Source organism: Ahaetulla prasina, chromosome 7 (assembly GCF_028640845.1).
Source record: "Ahaetulla prasina isolate Xishuangbanna chromosome 7, ASM2864084v1, whole genome shotgun sequence".
Taxonomy (NCBI): Eukaryota; Metazoa; Chordata; class Lepidosauria; order Squamata; family Colubridae; genus Ahaetulla; species Ahaetulla prasina.
In genome coordinates this window covers 90,781,792-90,793,317 of record NC_080545.1, presented here as the reverse complement: position 1 = coordinate 90,793,317, position 11,526 = coordinate 90,781,792, and positions in this window count along the sequence as shown.

Below are 11,526 nucleotides of genomic sequence, written 5' to 3'. Positions count from 1 at the left end.
ATGCTAAAAATAGTCTGAACATCTGGCTGATGGTACAACGAACCACTATGGAACCTTACAGAGGATTCCACTGAACCTGCTACTGAGTCGACTTCAAGAAGAAAATAGGCCTCAAGAATAATAAGATTAGTATTGTTATTACAATAGGAGGCTTTCGTCTTTCTTATTTAATTATTTGCAAAGCTTTTCTAAGTAGGAGATATTAGATTAGTATATCAGACCAGAGGTGGGTTTCAGTAGGTTCTGACCAGTTCTGGAGAACCGGTAGCAGAAATTTTGAACCGGTAGTAAAAATTCTGACCGGTCCCGCCCCCATCTATTCTCTGCCTCCTGAGTCCCAGCTGATCGGGAGGAAATGGGGATTTTGCAGTAACCTTCCCCTGGAGTGGGGAGGGAATGGAGATTTTACAGTATCCTTCCCATGCCACGCCCACCAAGCCATGCCACACCCACCAAGCCACACCCACAGAACCGATAGTAAACATTTTTGAAACCCTCCACTGTATCAGACCCCAACAATTCATTGAATGAAACTGGATGCAACTCTGCTTTCTATGTTGGGGGGGAGGGCACTTCTATTGGTTTGAGTAAGGTAGTCCTCGACTTACAACAGTTCATTTAGTGACCGTTCAAAGTTACAACAGCACTGAAAAAAAGTGACTTATGGCCGTTTTTCACAATTACAACCATTGCAGCATCCCCCATGATCATGTGATCAAAATTCAGATGCTTGGCAACTGCTTCATAGTGCTAAAATTAAAAAAAAAATGGGCAAAATATACAGATGGCTAGAAAAGATAATAGGGAAACATGTAGATTATAAACCTGAATTGTTTTTATTAGGGATGATATCAGGAAAAAAAAGATAAGAAAAGTACGTATTTAGTATTACATGTCTTTAATAGCAGCGTGGATTATCTTTGCACAATATTGGAAAAATGAAGAAATACCGCAAGATGAAGAGATAATTAACAAGCTATTAGACTGTGCAGAAAGTCTCACACTGAAAATCAAACAGAAAGAAGACACAGAATATTATCAAACAGGGAACTTATTTTACCAGTCATTGGAAAAAAAGGGATGGAGAAGTAAGAATGGAATATGTATTGCTAAGCAAATTAAATACCCAGACAACACAATGTTTATTAAGCACTAATAAATGTAATTAATAGAAAATTAATAAAATTTATATTTAAAAAAACCCCAAAACCAGAAATGTTGGGCTCATTTATGGACATGAGGACAAACTGTATTATGGTCTATTTACTGAATTTCGTTTCTGGCCTTAACTTTTATTTCAGATTTGCCTTGTACAAAACTTTATGGCTAACTTGCATTCCCCCCATGTGTTTACTTCAAGGTTGTCTTCACACAAAAGGAGGGGAGCAGCAAAAACTGTCACACTAACATTTCCAAATGTTCCCAGCGGAAGTCCTCCAGCGCTGGAACAATTGCTCGGCTGGGCAGTCAACGATAGAACATCGTAGCCACACATTATTTCAGGAAAAACAACAGTAGCTCTTTGAATAGAACTCAAGTCATTAAAAAAAAAAAGAAGAACAACCATCTTATTACAGTTTTCACAATTCCCTCTAGGTACGGTGGATACCATCTTTTGTATTTCAAACAGCTCTTTAGGGAAATATTTTATCCTGCCTTTTTAAAATATTCCTCAAAATATTTCATTCTTCTAGTAGGAGGGATGCTAATTTTCTACATGAGGAACAGCTACTAAGAGCTAGAAAGATCAGCTCTTCAGAAGCAGGGGAAGAATGCAATTTGGTTTTCTTCCTAGCGTTTAACCCTAGGGCAGGGTCCTCAATCAAGGTTGATCCAATTGGTTGCAACAGGAATTGACTGTTGACCAGCTTGTCACCTGAGCCTGACATTATGGGTTGAAAGTGAATGAATGATCCATAGTCACCCAGCCAGCTTTCGTGCAGGATTAGAACTCACAGTCTCCTAGCTTCCAGCCCATTGCCTTAACCACTAGATTAGTGTTGGTGAACCTTTTTGGCATCCTAAAGTTGATGCGGGAAGAGTTAGTACCTTCCAACGATTTTCTGCCTAACTAACTTGCTCTGACTAAAGAAGCTGATGGGATCAGCAGCGAAGCATCTCAAAGCAACAAGAAAAATAAGTCCAGTTGCCATGACTCAACCTTCAGAAAACTCTAGGGCCGTGATGGCGAACCTATGGCACGCGTGCCACAGCTGGCACACAGAGCTCTCTGAGTTTCTGTCCCCTTAAGATTTTTTATTTCTCTTTTAGGGGAAATATTTTATCCTGCCTTTTTTAAATATTCCTCAAAATATTTCATTCTTCTAGGAGGGGAGGGATGCTAATTTTCTACATGAGGAACAGCTACTAAGAGCTAGAAAGACCAGCTCTTCAGAAGCAGGGGAAGAATGCAATTTGGTTTTCTTCCTAGCGTTTAACCCTAGGGCAGGGTCCTCAATCAAGGTTGATCCAATTGGTTGCAACAGGAATTGACTGTTGACCAGCTTGTCACCTGAGCCTGACATTATGGGTTGAAAGTGAATGAATGATCCATAGTCACCCAGCCAGCTTTCGTGCAGGATTAGAACTCACAGTCTCCTAGCTTCCAGCCCATTGCCTTAACCACTAGATTAGTGTTGGTGAACCTTTTTGGCATCCTAAAGTTGATGCGGGAAGAGTTAGTACCTTCCAACGATTTTCTGCCTAACTAACTTGCTCTGACTAAAGAAGCTGATGGGATCAGCAGCGAAGCATCTCAAAGCAACAAGAAAAATAAGTCCAGTTGCCATGACTCAACCTTCAGAAAACTCTAGGGCCGTGATGGCGAACCTATGGCACGCGTGCCACAGCTGGCACACAGAGCTCTCTCTGCGGGCATGCGAGCCATCACCCAGCTCAGGTTCACCGCGCATGTGTGCACCTCCCACCGATCAGCTAATTTTCAGGATGCATGGGGACGACACGCATGCGAAGGGGGTCATGCAAATGCACAGGGGTGAGGGCAGAGTGCATGGGGATGTAGCATTTTTTGGGGGGCTCAGGAGGTTGCAGGGATGCCTGCTAGGTGCAAAACTGGGTGTGGCGGGTGTACTCCCCATGGTCCTTTTTGGGCCCAGTACTCTTCAACATCTTCATCAATGACTTGGACGAGGGATAGATGCACTGCACTGGCTACCTGTGGCCTTCGAGTGCACTTTAAGGTTTTGGTTACGACTTTAAAGCGCCCATGGCTTAGGGCCTGGGTACTTACGGGACCACCTGCTGTTACCGCATGCCTCCCACCGATCAGCTAATTTTCAGGATGCAGGGGGAGGACACGCATGCGAAGGGGGTCATGCAAATGCACAGGGGTGAGGGCAGAGTGCATGGGGATGTAGCATTTTTTTTTTGGGCTCAGGAGGTTGCAGGGATGCCTGCTAGGTGCAAAACTGGGTGTGGCGGGTGTACTCCGCCCATGGTCCTTTTTTGGGCCCAGGAGGCTGCAGGGAGGCCTGCTAGGCCAAAAACAGGGGCTGGGGAGCGTGGGCACAAAATACCTGCTGGGGGCAGGAGCTGGGGCTCTGAGTTTCTGTCTTAATGGATTAATCCTATTATGTCCTGAAGGGCCATGTCTTAATCCTTTCACCCTGGAGCTGAAGGTCTTTTGTTTTGTAGATAGGCTGGCCCAGTCTTTCTTAATGGGCACAAAATACCTGCTGGGGGCAGGGAGCTGGGGCTCTGAGTTTCTGTCCCCCTTAAGATTTTTTATTTCTCTTTTAGGGGAAATATTTTATCCTGCCTTTTTTAAATATTCCTCAAAATATTTCATTCTTCTAGGAGGGGAGGGATGCTAATTTTCTACATGAGGAACAGCTACTAAGAGCTAGAAAGATCAGCTCTTCAGAAGCAGGGGAAGAATGCAATTTGGTTTTCTTCCTAGCGTTTAACCCAAGTGCAGGGTCCTCAATCAAGGTTGATCAAATTGGTTGCAACAGGAATTGATTGACTGGCTTGTCACCTGAGCCTGACATTATGGGCTGAAAGTGAATGAATGATCCATAGTCACCCAGCCAGCTTTCATGCAGGATTAGAACTCACAGTCTCCTAGCTTCCAGCCCATTGCCTTAACCGCTAGACCAGTGTTGGGGAACCTTTTTGGCATCCTAAGGTTGATGCGGGAAGAGTTAGTACCATCCAACGATTTTCTGCCTAACTAACTTGCTCTGACTAAAGAAGCTGATGGGATCAGCAGCGAAGCATCTCAAAGCAACAAGAAAAGGAAGTCCAGTTGCCATGACTCAATCTTCAGAAAACTCTAGGGCCGTGATGGTGAACCTATGGCACGTGTGCCACAGCTGGCACACAGAGCTCTCTCTGCGGGCATGCGAGCCATCACCCAGCTCAGGTTCACCGTGCATGTGTGCACCTCCCACCGATCAGCTAATTTTCAGGATGCATGGGGACGACACGCATGCGAAGGGGGTCATGCAAATGCACAGGGGTGAGGGCAGAGCGCATGGGGATGTAGCATTTTTTGGGGGGCTCAGGAGGTTGCAGGGATGCCTGCTAGGTGCAAAACTGGGTGTGGTGGGTGTACTCCCCCCATGGTCCTTTTTAGGGCCCAGGAGGCTGCAGGGAGGCCTGCTAGGCCAAAAACAGGGGGCTGGGGGGAGCGTGGGGGGGTCATGTGCTCATGCACAGGGGGGGTGGGGGCGGTCATGCGCGCATGCACAGGTGCGGCACATTGCATTATGGGTGGCGGCACATTTATGTGCTATTGGCGGCATTGCATTATGGGTGGCGGCATGGGTGGCGGCACGTTCTTTCGGCACATGACGAGAAAAAGGTTAGCCATCACTGCTCTAGGGCAGGGGTCTGCAAACTTGGCTCTTTTAAGACTTGTGGACTTCAACTAGAAAAATGTGGGTAGAAAAATGTGGGTTAGACAGCACCACCACCAGATGGATTCGTAACTGGCTGACCAACCGCACTCAACATGTAGTCCTCAACAGAACTACATCCACATGGAGGGAAGTATGCAGTGGAGTACCCCAAGGCTCAGTTTTAGGCCCAGTACTCTTCAACATCTTCATCAATGACTTGGACGAGGGGATAGATGCACTGCACTGGCTACCTGTGGCCTTTCGAGTGCACTTTAAGGTTTTGGTTACGACCTTTAAAGCGCTCCATGGCTTAGGGCCTGGGTACTTACGGGACCACCTGCTGTTACCGCATGCCTCCCACCGACCCGTACGCTCTCACAGAGAGGGACTTCTCAGGGTGCCGTCCGCCAAACAATGTCGGCTGGCGGCCCCCAGGGGAAGGTCCTTCTCTGTGGGGGCTCCCACACTCTGGAACGAGCTTCCCCCGGGTTTACGCCAAATACCTGACCTTCGGACCTTCCGTCGCGAACTAAAGACACATCTTTTCATTCATTTTCATTCGCGCGGGGCTGGCTTAAATTTTATCGATTTTAAATTTTTTATTAATAATTTTAAATGGGGTTTTAGTTTATTATATATTTTAAACTTTAGGCTAATTATAAAATAAGTTTTTTAATTTGTATTTTAAATTGTACATTGTATTGCCTGTTTTATTTTTGCCTGTACACCGCCCTGAGTCCTTTGGGAGAAGGGCGGTATAAAAATCAAAATAATAAATAAATAAATAAAAAATAGATGGGGAACTCATCAAATTTGCAGATGACACCAAGCTGGCAGGAATAGCCAACACTCCAGAAGATAGGCTCAAGTTACAGAAAGATCTTGACAGACTTGAACATTGGGCGCTATCTAACAAAATGAAATTCAACAGTGAAAAAAGTAAGGTTCTACATTTAGGCCAAAAAAACAAAATAGAATAGAATAGAATAGAATTTTATTGGCCAAGTGTGATTGGACACACAAGGAATTTGTCTTGGTGCATATGCTCTCAGTGTACATAAAAGAAAAGATACGTTCATCAAGGTACAACATTTACAACACAATTGATGATCAATATATCAATATAAATCATAAGGATTGCCAGCAACAAGTTATAGTCATACAGTCATAAGTGGAAAGAGATCGGTGATGGGAACTATGAAACGATTAATAATAGTGCAGATTCAGTAAATAGTCTGACAGTGTTGAGGGAATTATTTGTTTAGCAGAGTGATGGCCTTCGGGAAAAAACTGTTCTTGTGTCTAGTTGTTCTGGTGTTCAGTGCTCTATAGCGTCGTTTTGAGGGTAGGAGTTGAAACAGTTTATGTCCTGGATGCGAGGGATCTGCAAATATTTTCACGGCCCTCTTCTTGATTCGTGCAGTATACAGGTCCTCAATGGCAGGCAAGTTGGTAGCAATTATTTTTTCTGCAGTTCTAATTATCCTCTGAAGTCTGTGTTTTTCTTGTTGGGTTGCAGAACCAAACCAGACAGTTATAGAGGTGCAAATGACAGACTCAATAATTCCTCTGTAGAATTGGATCAGCAGCTCCTTGGGCAGTTTGAGCTTACTGAGTTGGCGCAGAAAGAACATTCTTTGTTGTCCTTTTTTAATGATGTTTTTGACGTTAGCTGTCCATTTGAGATCTTGCGATATGATAGAACCCAGAAATTTGAAGGTTTCTACTGTTGATACTGTGTTGCACCAGTACCAGTATATGTGGTACCTTGCTCAATAGTAGTACCTGTGAGAGGGATCTTGGAGTCCTAGTGGATAACCATTTAGATATGAGCCAGCAGTGTGCAGAAGCTGTTAAAAAAGCCAACACAGTTCTGGGCTGCATAAACAGAGGGATAGAATCAAGATCACGTGAAGTGTTAGTACCACTTTATAATGCCTTGGTAAGGCCACACTTGGAATATTGCATCCAGTTTTGGTCGCCACGATGTAAAAAAGATGTTGAGACTCTAGAAAGAGTGCAGAGAAGAGCAACAAAGATGATTAGGGGACTGGGGGCTAAAACATATGAAGAACGGTTGCTGGAACTGGGTATGTCTAGTTTAACAAAAGAAGGACTAGGGGAGACATGATAGCTGTGTTCCAATATCTCAGGGGCTGCCACAAAGAAGAGGGAGTCGGGCTGTTCTCCAAAGCACCTGAGGGTAGAACAAGAAGCAATGGGTGGAAACTGATCAAAGAAAGAAGCAACTTAGAACTAAGGAGAAATTTCCTGACAGTTAGAACAATTAATAGGTGGAACGACTTGCCTTCAGAAGTTGTGAATGCTCCAACACTGGAAATTTTTAAGAAAATGTTGGATAACCATCTGACTGAGATGGTGTAGGGTTTCCTGCCTGGGCAGGAGGTTGGACTAGAAGGCCTCCAAGGTCCCTTCCAACTCTGATGTTATGTTATGTTATGTTAACTCCCAGAGTTCCTCAGCCAGCTTTGCTCTGGGAGTTGAAGTCCACAAGTCTTAAAAGAGCCAAGTTTGCAGTCCCCTGCTCTTGGGAAACAAGAAGAAGATTTGATTGGCCCCAAAGGTGGTTTCTGAAGAGGCAACTGGACTTTCTGGTTTGAGATGCAGACAGCACAGCCTGCCCTAATGGACACAGGGCAGAAAATATCCTTCAGAAAACACCAGCTCCAGCTCCTCAATGAGAAGTTGCCTCTTGAAAAAGCTCCTTCGGGACAACCATGACTTGGATGACCAAGAATCTCCATAGACAAGATTTGGGTGGCATTATTCATTTGAAAACATTGCAAATTTAGATTTGGACTTGCACCCCCCTTCCCCCCCCCCCCCGCCACCTCTGGCCAACTATTCTGTTCTTGTACATATTTGGAATAGCAGAGATCTGTAGAAGATTTATAAAGCATTACCCACAAAACGGCAACATTAAAGAGCGCGTCCATCGAGCTGATGAGAAAAATCATGCGAAAGAGTGTGTCAAAAGTAGCAAGGCTGCCTAAAAACGAACAGAACACACCGAGTATAGCTTGCCGGAAAAACCATTTTTCAAATCGGCTGGGCTGCGGAGCTTTGAACTTATTTAATAACATTAAGCAAGAACACTTCACTATCTAAAAGAAGGATCAGTGACATAAATCAGGCATCATTTCACATATTTCAGGATCAAAGCTGTAAAGCAAAATGATTTGTGGAGACGTTTCAACAGCTCCAATATATCACCGGTTTCTTTCGGGGGAATACTTAGACATATTAGTTGCCCGAATGATGATTTCTCTGGGTGACTCTGGCCAAGGGAAAAGGAAAATGGGAAAAGTTGAAAGCGCCCGTTCACAAGTTGGTTTCTCTGTAATCATGATTTATCTTGAATATTAGAGGAAACAGATGCAGAGCCCCCCGGGATTTGAATTAGCAAAATTAAAACCAGGAGAGGGAAAAACCAGAGACACAAAATGTCTCCTGGAAAGGACTTCTTTTGTTTTCTATTTCTTTTTCTTTTTTTCTCTGAAGACTCAGGGCGGCTTACACTATGTTAGCAATAGTGGCAAAACAGGTAAAAAAATAATGGAATGGAACGGAACGGAACAGAACAGAATAACAGAGTTAGAAAGAGACCTTGGAGGTCTTCTAGTCCAACCCTCTGCTTAGGCAGGAAACCCTATAGCATCTCAGGAAAACTTTTGTCCAATCTCTTCTTTAAAACTTCTAGTGTTGGAGAATTCACAACTTCTGGAGGCAAGTTGTTCCACTGATTAATTGTTCTAACTGTCAGGAAATTTCTCCTTAGTTCTAAGTTGCTTCTCTCCTTGATTAGTTTCCATCCATTGCTTCTTGTCCTGCCTTCAGGTGCTGTGGAGAATAGTGTGACTCCCTCTTCTTTGGGGCAGCCCCTGAGATATTGGATATTTTTGCTCAGATAATTAATAACTTTTGAGGTGGGGGATGACCCCCTATTTTTTGTGACAGTCCCTCAAATGTTGGAACTCTGCTATCATGTCTCCCCTAGTCCTTCTTTTCATTAGACCAGACATACCCAGTTCCTGCAACCGTTCTTCATATGTTTTAGCCTCCAGTCCCCTCATCATCTTTGTTGCTCTTCTCTGCACTCTTTCTAGAGTCTCCACATCTTTTTTACATCGTGGTGACCAAAACTGCGTGCAGTTTTTCAAGTTGTGGCCTTACCAAGGCATTATAAAGTGGTATTAACTGTATATAGTGCAGGGGTCTCCAAGCTTGACAACTTGAAGTTGAAGTCCACAAGTCTTCAAGTTGCCAAGGTTGGAGACCCCTGATATAGTGGTATTAAAAAAAACCAGATGTGACTCCCTTAACAACCACCTTGCTTAGAAAGAGAAAATCTGGTCCATATTTTATTTGCAAATGGTGATCAAATGGTGAACATAGGACTTTGCAACTACTGCAAACACCATCAATGCATACCAGTTGCCAAGGGGCCAAATTCTGAGTATGTGACAATAGAGATGCTGCAACACTTGTAAGTGGGAGGAACAACTGTAAGTCGTTTTTTTCATTGCCCCTATAATAGTCGCTAGAAGAATGGTTGTAAGCCAAGGACTGCTGATAAGCTTTTTTCCCCCCAGAGATCCCAAGTGTTTCACTTATATTATTTTACTCATTCATCACTGAAATAGATCAGTATTTATTAATTTATTTGGCCCTTTGCAAGGGACAGAGAAGAACAGGAGCTAAAAGAGAGTAATGTTACGAACTGCCCATCTGCTACACCAATTTGGTTGGCACCCCCAGCACAATAGGTTGTTAAGCAGGCTTTTGTCATCCAGAAACCCACCCGTGAAACTATAATTAATAGCCAATCAATACAATGTCTTAAATGATATTCGCTGCAATCAAATAAGAAGCCGCCGACAATTTATGGGGAAGGCAGCCCAAAGATTATCTGAAGCTCAAGCCACACAAAGCAATCAAGGAAGAAGCTGTTAATAATCCACGTGAATGTAGAACATTATTGAATTCAGGGGAGAGACAAGCAAGAAGTTCAGAGAGCAGCACATTCAATTCAGTCTGGGGAAAAAAGGACAAAACTGGAGTTCAGATATGGGCAGGAGAAAGAGGGGGAGCTCGTAAAACGGTTGTGTTTATGCCTTGTTCAGCCATACAGGAGAAGGAGAAGGAGAAGGAGAAGGAGAAGGAAGAAAGAGAAAGGTTCCTGACACAACAGATCAAAATTTTGGTGGTATTCTGCCATGGAAAAGAAGGAAAGAAATTCACAAACCATGACACTCAATATACAAGTCTCTCCCTCCCTCCTTCTCCCTCCCTCTCTCCCTCTTTCTTCAATAGGATAGGATAGGACAGGATAGGATAGGGTAGGGTAGGGTAGGGTAGGGTAGGGTAGGATAGGATAGGATAGGATAGGATAGGATAGGATAGGATAGGATAGGATAGGATAGGATAAATAAAATTCTTTATTGGCCAAGTGTGATTGGACACACAAGGAATTTGTCTTTGGTGCATAGGCTCTCAGTGTACATAAAAAGACAAGATACATTTGTCAAGGATCATAAGGTACAACACTCAATGATAGTCATAGGGTAAAAATAAGCAATCAGATCATACTAGGAAACAATCAATAGCAATATAAATCGTAAGGATACAAGCAACAAAGTGACAGTCATACAGTCTATATGTATTTATATAGATAAATAAAATATGATAAAAATTATATTTCGGTATCACCCCTATAATCTACCCCAAACAGTCCCACGTATGCCAATCTCAAACCGAACCATTTTTGCTGAAGTACTGTGCTGTGTTAAATGTTATTTAAATGTAATTGCGACTAACACCATATATAAAAGATCAAGCAGAAAACTATACCCTAATCAGGGAACTACCAAGGAGAAAACCATACTGGATCCAAAACTGGGAGGACAAGCTCCTGTAATATAAACAGGAGCAAACCCCACACTCAGCAGCACTCAGAGGTGGGCTTCAAAAGTTTTAGCAAGGGGTTCTCTGCCTGGCTGCTGGGTGGGCATGACATGGTTAGTGTGGCTAGTTGGCCTCCTGCACCACGGGTCGGGGGGAAGTTTTTGCCTTCCGTGGGCTCTGGAGACTTTCCTTGAGACTCCGGGAGGGCGAAAACAGCCTCCCAGGCTCCGGAGGCCCTCTGGAGGCCGGAAATGGGCCCATTTCCTGCCTTCTCGAAATTCCAGTAGGCCCATTTTTTGCCCTCCCCGAGCCTCCGTGCACGCCCTGCACTTACCTGCATCCAAAACAGGCTGCGTGAGGACTCCTGGGAAAGGTGGGGTGGGCGGGGCAGGGCCAGCCAGGAGTGGGATTTGGGGATTCTCCAAACTGCACAGAACTTTAGCTAGAGGTTCTCCCGAACCCCTACAAATCCCCAGGAGCCCACCCACCCCCGGCAGCACTGCTAATATTACCTATCAGGCAATGAAACATCAGCAAGCTAAGAGACAGCACCCAGGACTCCCATAGTTCATCGCTGAGCTACACGCAGTATATTCTGTTCTATTGGAAATACATAAGAGTTTGAGTGCATTTGCCTCATTATCCTCCATAATGCTCAGCTGCAAGATTTAATGTAAAATCTTTTAGGGGTGGGGTGCAGGGGAATCTTTCAGAGGAAAAAAAAAGAGGGCAGGAAAAG